The 7,500-nt window shown below is 39.4% G+C and overlaps 1 long non-coding RNA gene across 1 annotated transcript in view; it reads right to left on the bottom strand.

Annotated features, from left to right (window-relative positions):
- The window catches only part of LOC138002905 (uncharacterized), a 3,020-nt gene extending 809 nt beyond the window's left edge, over positions 1-2,211 (bottom strand). The window contains exon 1 of the long non-coding RNA XR_011123363.1: positions 1,996-2,211. This is a non-coding gene — a long non-coding RNA (uncharacterized lncRNA). The remainder of the gene's footprint in view (positions 1-1,995) is intronic.
- Positions 2,212-7,500: the final 5,289 nt, after the last annotated feature.

The raw sequence follows: 7,500 nt of genomic DNA, 5'->3' as shown, positions 1-7,500 counted from the left end.
GCACCTAATGTTTGTAATGACATTCCCCTTACTCAACGTAACAGCCTTATAATCAGTGATTTCAAATAGAGATTTAAATCTTAAGACTTGGGTCTCTGAACCTTGACTGTTGAAATTGGGACCTTAATGTTGCTTAGGACACTGATTATCTTAATATTTGCAACCACCTCCCGGATCAATTTGCGTTACGAGCGTGTGTGTTTGTATATGTGTAGTTGGTGTGTCTAACTTCTTGCCATTATGTTAGTAAATTATTGTTTCTTTCCCTGCTGACCATAGCCCATGTAAGCTTCTGGCTTTGGGTAAACTCGTTCTGGCTGTACTCGTGTAACAACAACGACAACGATATTACGCAAAATAACATAAAAGAAATACAGCAAAAGAAAGAGAAGTATGGATGGACACAAATGGACAAGATTGAAACGGATTGCAGTTTTGTAATCTTGATCAAAGTCGGCCCACGTTTTTCAAGTTTAGGGCAAATCGCTTGGATAAACGTCGTTTTTGTTCAGAATCATCTTGTTTGTGATGTAACGATAATTTTATCAGTAAAGGAATTCCACATTAGTTACCATTTTCGAGTTTTGAAGTCGGGATAAACTCTGGTAAAGATTTCCCCCAAACACCCCGGTGATATAGCCTCTTTAATTACATTTGAAATGTAAAAAGTATCAAAGAACGGGCGATTTCTGACCACCAATCAATCGCAAGGAACTCATTTACGACCAAAAAACAAATCTTCTTTTTCTTTGGATTTCAGAACTATGTTCACGAAACACCAAGTTACCCAAGTTTTAAATTCTGCTTTTAAAAAGACACCTGTTTATTTTAAGTAAAGTTTTGTTATTTATTGGTCCACCATTACTATTTTTAAAATCTCGAGAGAGCTGGGTCAAGGAGAAAATGATGTCAAAGACTCACTGGTTTAAGAATGCAATGCGTGTGTACGCGGCTGAATTAACATGCAGCCCGGGAGTTTCGGGCTTTCATGCAGACTTTTAAACTCGTGTTTTGTATATATAATAAGTTGTGTTTATTACACATAACATGAGAATTTCATTCCATAAAGCTCATTTGTACAAATCTATACGCTTTATTTTCACATGTGGAAAAGGCTTATACAGTCAATCAGAATAACGTACAGCTATTTCACATGTGGAAGTATAACCAATCAACGATAGTGTAAAGGCGTTTCCATGCCAATCATTCGTGCATCTCGTGCAAATCGTACTTTGTTATTGATTAAATTAAATTTGCATTTGGTTCTATTGTTAGTGAGTTTTGGTTCTAATTTGCGTTCAGAAAACTATTTTAATGAAATTTCTCGTCTTTGTACGGGTTGTACTCGTTGTTTGTGTCAAAAACCCTCACTCGCTCGTTCCTCGCTCGTTCGGGTTTTTGACACAAACAACTCGTGAATAAAAACCCGTACGCCGCACTTTCTATGACGTAAACTATATTTACGCGCTCAAATTTTAAGCTAGTGAGTAAATGACGTCACTTTTCCCTAGACCCAACCCTCTGAGGTCCAATCGGTCAGTTTTGAACGTGAGGAATGGCGGACCTTGAAACCAAACCTTACACTCAAAATAAACAGCCTTTGGATAAAAATTTTGCCAGTCAGCTGTTAAGCGAACACGCTTTCAACATCTGAAGAAAAAGGAAAATGATTTTTTGATCATAGTAGGACGTGAAATACCTTCAAAGCGAGCATCCTCTCTAGCACCTGTCCAGTTGGACGATGTTTCTTAATTTTTCCCTATCTTTACTGTCTAACCCCCTTCAAGAAGTGAATTTCTGTTCTTTTCGTTTCTGCTTTTTCTGAGATAAATCTCTCCCCCCCCCCCCCTTCCTACTCGCCCACTCCGTACAAGTTTTCTTTTAGAGAGAATTCAAGATCTGTGAGGTGGGACCATCGACTGCATGGGAACCCACAAGAAGACAAGCGAACGCCACGTGTGACTTATCTTTGAAGAGAATTATCAGATGTCAAACCTTTTCTTTTAACTCAGTTGTTCTTTTTCTGCCGTTTATTGTATGCCAACAGTCGGTTTCCATAGCCAACGCTGCAATAACAACTACAGCAACAAGAAACGTTACAGCTCTGTTCTTCATCTTAACACTGAATGACTCCAAGTCGCTTGATCAAGAGTGCTGAGCTATGCGCTTTCTTGGCAACGGTTACTGTCTTGTTGCCTGTGTTTCAATTTTCGTGTTTTATACACTTATTTTGCGTGGGTTTCAAGACTCTTGAACATCCGTTAATTGATATCTAATTACTGAACCAAGTCCATTAGCTTCTTTGATGTTCGATTTCCTCCATTTTGCAGTGAAATAGAATCTACTTTAGAGCAAGCTGAGATCTTGCAAGTTTTATTGTGATAAAAGGATAGGATACAGTTACTAACATTTAAGTTGCAGTATAATTCAGTCTAACTGGTCTGTCCTCTGTATTTTATCACGGTTGGTTTGGTAAATGCTGGGAGATATTAGCTACACCAACCTACTCTAAAAATCCGAGCGTAAATAAGATATGATGATGGTTCGCATGCCCACATATTGTATAATCATTTATCACAGAGAGAACAAATTAGCCATATCTAATATCCATAGATATTAGATCGTTTGACATATTATTCGTGCAGATGTTGACGTAGACGGGCAAGGTGGAGATAGTCAATCAAGACAAACACAAGGAGCTATATCGCTTGCAAGCGGGCACGCGCCGTCCTCCACAAACCTATTTACATAAAACTCACAAAATGTCAACTGGCACTGAAAGAAATAACCCTAGTAACCGCCTTAGAGGAATATTTAACTTCAACTTTCCTTCCTATGCCATAGGATAACTGAAGACTTTTTAAAGAGATTTTCTCATCAGCTAAGAGAATTTTATCTTTTCGGATGATGATCGTATAAAAAATTTAAAGCGCGCAAAAGTAAATTTTAGGAACAAAATCTTCTGAAAATTGCTTTGCATGAAGTAAACGTCTTAACGAACTATTTGCATATCGTAAATGCCTGCTGATCTTGTTGAGTGCCAAAAATTGCAAGAACAGAAGAGATCAATAGTTGAAGTCTTGCAAAAAGAAAAGGAGACAATTTTGCTTAGTCGTGAATAGTTTAAGTGATGTCAAGAGCAAACAAAGGGGGCACAGAGGGCATCCCCCATATATTCCCTTTTCCATAGGCAATATGTCTCAAGTTATTTTTAGATGGACTTCCACGCTATACAGATCCCAAGGGGATTAGGTAACAGCCGATCATATGGCCGGAATGTGTTATCTAAAAAAAAAAAAGTAAAGTAAAAAGTAAAGCGACCATATTTAATGCTGATAACTCGTAACAGTTTTTAAACTGTTTCTTTTTAATTGTTTTTAAACTGTCAGTAATTTTAATTTTTAAATTACTGACAAACCTGAGGTCAACGGTGTTCTCATTTTACTCCCCCTTCTTCATGAGTGCTCCGTTTTACAGGTATTTAAGGCTACTTAGGTACACGGAAAGGAAAGAAGTCAAAACAAGGATGTGAGATCCGGTAATTGAACTCAGTACCTCTTGCACCAAAGCCGCGCACTAACCGACTGTGCCATCCTTGCTCCTCCAAAATCTCCAAATCTAAATTGAACCATGTTAACTGGCGGCGGTGTGGCCTAGTGGTTAGGGCGCTTGCATTGAGATCCGGGGATCCCGGGTTCAAGACCCGCCCGGGTTCAAGACCCACTCGTTGAATTTGATCCTGGTAGTCCCTGGTTTAACTTCCCACCTGCACTTGTAAATAGCCAACTTGTTTGCCTTCGGCCAGTTGGGATTCTTAACAGTTGTTGTTGTTGTTCTGTTATGTTGTTTCGTTGTGTTTCATTGGCCCTGAAAAGCCCCTATGGGAAACGGTCAATTACGTATGTATTGTATTGAGCGTGAGCCATCCACGCGAAACACATTCCAGCCATATTATTGCCTGTTGCCTAACCTCCTTGGGATCTGTGCAACGTGGTTTGGATCCAAAAATAACTTGAGACCTATTACCTATGGAAAAAAGCATGTATGGGGGATGCCCTTTTCCCCCTTTATTTTCTTTTGATGATGTTTAATGACTTTGTTTTTGACAAACCTCGAAAAGGCTAAAGGAGTCAGTAGGCATAAATTGTCAAGTTAAAGATGTAATATTTATCAGAAGGAAACCGCCAGGGATGGCGGATACGCCTTCTAGCGGTCTTGAATCACCTTTTGTCACTGACCCGAAAGGAACACTTGTTTTCAAGGGTAAGTAAGGATCCGTGGTCCACAAATTTTGTGATGAAGCTCCTGAGATAGATGCGAAAGTGCCTGAGCTTGTTTTCTGTTTGTGTGCTCCCGAAGAAAGAAAGTTACGGTCTCAATAAATCGTCAAATTTAAAGGGGCTATGTCACGTTATTTTAGAGTGTTAGTTAATCACCAATTTAAAACTCAAAAATGGTAAAGTGGAATCGCTTTAGCGATAAAATTATCGTTACATTACAAGCAAGATAATTCTGAGCAAAAACGATCTTTATCCAGGCGATTTGCCAAAAAACTTGAAAAACGTCCTTTTAATTTGTTGTATTTTTTTTATGTTGTTCGACGGTTTTAAGTGGTTATTGCAATGTTTCATTCTACTTTTTTGGCATTTTGGGTGTCGTGAAATTACATCCTTTTACGTGACAGAGCCCCCTTTTAAGAAACAAGATTTCATATTTTTTCCGAACAGTGAAATCACACTTACTGAAATATTAGAACTCGGTCATGGTGCAACAGATGGTTCTTAAAATAACAAAAAGACAAAGATGTGTGGAGTAAAAGCACTTAAATGTCTTATATCAAGTACACTTTTTTTAACAGTTGAACGCAACGCGCTTGGCACCCTCGTTTTCAAGGTGCCCACGCAATTAGTAACACGTTTTGTATCGTAGAGGAGACCCCTCAGGTAGATATGTTCAAGTCTCTCACGTTTTTTTATTTTGTTCTACTGATTTCTGCCTTATTAAAGATTAATTCATCATTTTGTTTTCACTGACCTTAAAACTCATCTCGGGCTGTTGCTTGCTAACAGGTGTTCACAGATGCTCAATTGGGGAAAAAGCTTTTTAACAACCATAGGAAGTTAAAACCATGGTCGATCTTGATTTTAATGCACGCCCAGCTTGGTGAAATATAAAGCATTGTCACACAGATTTAGATGTTTTGGAGTTGCTTTTCATCTCTAATTAATATCAACGCTGTTTATGCCATTCTGTTCGTCGACAGTTCCCACACACTTCGTTTCTTAAGCTTAACGAAGTGGAATTACGGGAAAATGGTTGCACTAGTTCAAACCACGTTTTCCAGGCGTTGCTATATAAAATATAGGTTGTTTTGAGGCTATTGTCAGCTATTACGCCGTAATAATGAGTGCATCCCTGCCGTTTCATATGATCCCACAACATTGCCGTTATGTGAAAAAGTGTCTCTAAGGTATTCTCGCATTTTATCCTCACTTTGTACACTTTTTTTTCTCCCTTTCTTGATCAATGTTGGACAACAATGGGTAAGGAGGAATTTCTTGGTATAAGTGTGACTGTGTGTGTTGTGAATGTGTTGTTTCCAGGCTGAACCTTTAAGCACCCTAACACTCTTTTGTTGCGAGTTGTAAGAGAAAGCGAAGATTTAGACTATGCCAGTTCTTTAAATCTGTATGTCTTTTTGCAATCTAGGCTAAGAGACCTAACGACAGCGCTGCTTATTATTTCAAACTAGAATTAATCACACATTAATAAAGTGCGTTCGACAATGAAGCACCAATTAGGAATTCTGTTGAAGCAGCCACTTTTGTCAACTCTTTATTTGGTCTTTCAGTTGTTCCGGTTTAAGGGATCGAAAAGAATCACAGCAAAATCAGTCGTACACTGGAACAGGCCAGTCCAGCACGAAAACATGGAATACATGCCCCTAATGGCGCATATGTAATGTTCATTCCAAGAGCTACAAATCTTCATTGGATACGCATTGGATTGAGCAGAAGTGTGCCACTGAGAAACATGGATAGATAGATATATCCCAAAATGGTGGCATCAATGTGAACTGGAATGGCAACGATCGATACCCGCGTTGGCTGATTTCGCGCCGAAGGTGCTCGCTCGGAGCACCATGATTAAGAAAATATGGTAACTCATCGATGCAAGAAATTTTGGTTTTATAGCCATATGTCATCGACCGTCGGTACGTACTTCTACCCCTCCATGTATGCCAATGTGACCAGTATCATATAAAAATGGCCGCCTCAGTGCTTCGTATGTGCAAACATAATTCCTTTTTATGGACTGTTCGAAATGAGTTTTCACGGAAAAACCTCTGTCAAAGGATGGCGAAAATATCCGGGAAACAAGCAATTTTAGAACGGCAGATGGAAAATAACATCGAGGAATTTAGGTTAGTGATGAAGATAAACATTTGCGTTGGAGCAATGATTTTTAAATGCCACGAAAAGAAGGGAAAGGAACTTATTATAATTTAAGTGTCTAATCTTCTAGCGCCGTAGAGCACTAAAAGGGGACACTGTAAATTGAATATTAACAAGTTAACGCAAATCAAATCAAATGTTGGTTTTTCAGGAGAGGGGAAAACCGGAGTACCCGGAGAGAAACCTCAAAGGGCAGAGTAGAGAACCAACAAATGAACCTCAACTCATATATGAAGCACATTGTCGAAGCGGTTGCATGTTTATCACATAATTATTGAGGGAAGCCCGTTCAATGCCGCGAGAAAACTGACCGATCAGTTCAATGAACAGCTTTAGACTTAAAATTCCATGTAATCGCAACCTTGATTTTTGGTGTGTTTCTCAGACGTGCCGGGATCTCGGCTAACCGGGCCAGCCTGGCTTATGTAATCGGGCCCTTAGATTTGCTTATAGGACTAACTCTTCAAAAATAACATTTGAGTTAACCTAAATTGTACGTTTTTCGAGTGGGTCTTCGTTTTCGAGGTCTTCCGTTCTCGAGATCTTCGTTTTTCGAGATCTTTGGTCTTCGGTCTTCGTTTTCAAGGTCTTCGTTTGCGAGGTCTTCCGTCTTCGGTCTTCGTTTTCGTTACTACCCTCTGGTTTTCCCGAGCTCCAGTGACCGCTGCATATAACATGTTTTCTCCAGTTAATATTTTTGTTCATAAGAACCTTCCTATATCCTTTTTAAAGCTCAGGATCACTGGGAAAAGTGCATTACGTTATTTCTTTAACTATTCGTACACAAAGAACTGGCACAATTCCGATGCTAATTTTTCGCACAAGTCGCCATCTCTCGCGCCATCTGGAAACTGAAGTGCACTTCCGTCCGGCAAAACCAATAACTGGTGCCAGGCTTCCACGGTATGAAATCAGGCAATGGGACCGCTTTGAAAATCTAGCCACTGGCAGGTCCGACCGACATTGTACCATATAAGAAACTCTTTTTATTCCTGATCTTCACCCATCCTTAAATGGATACGTTAGCAGCGAAAAGCTGTATCAT

The sequence above is a fragment of the Montipora foliosa genome, chromosome 5 (assembly GCF_036669935.1).
Source record: "Montipora foliosa isolate CH-2021 chromosome 5, ASM3666993v2, whole genome shotgun sequence".
Classification (NCBI taxonomy): Eukaryota; Metazoa; Cnidaria; class Anthozoa; order Scleractinia; family Acroporidae; genus Montipora; species Montipora foliosa.
Note: the sequence above shows the minus strand (reverse complement) of the source record. Positions and strands in the feature narration are given on the sequence as shown.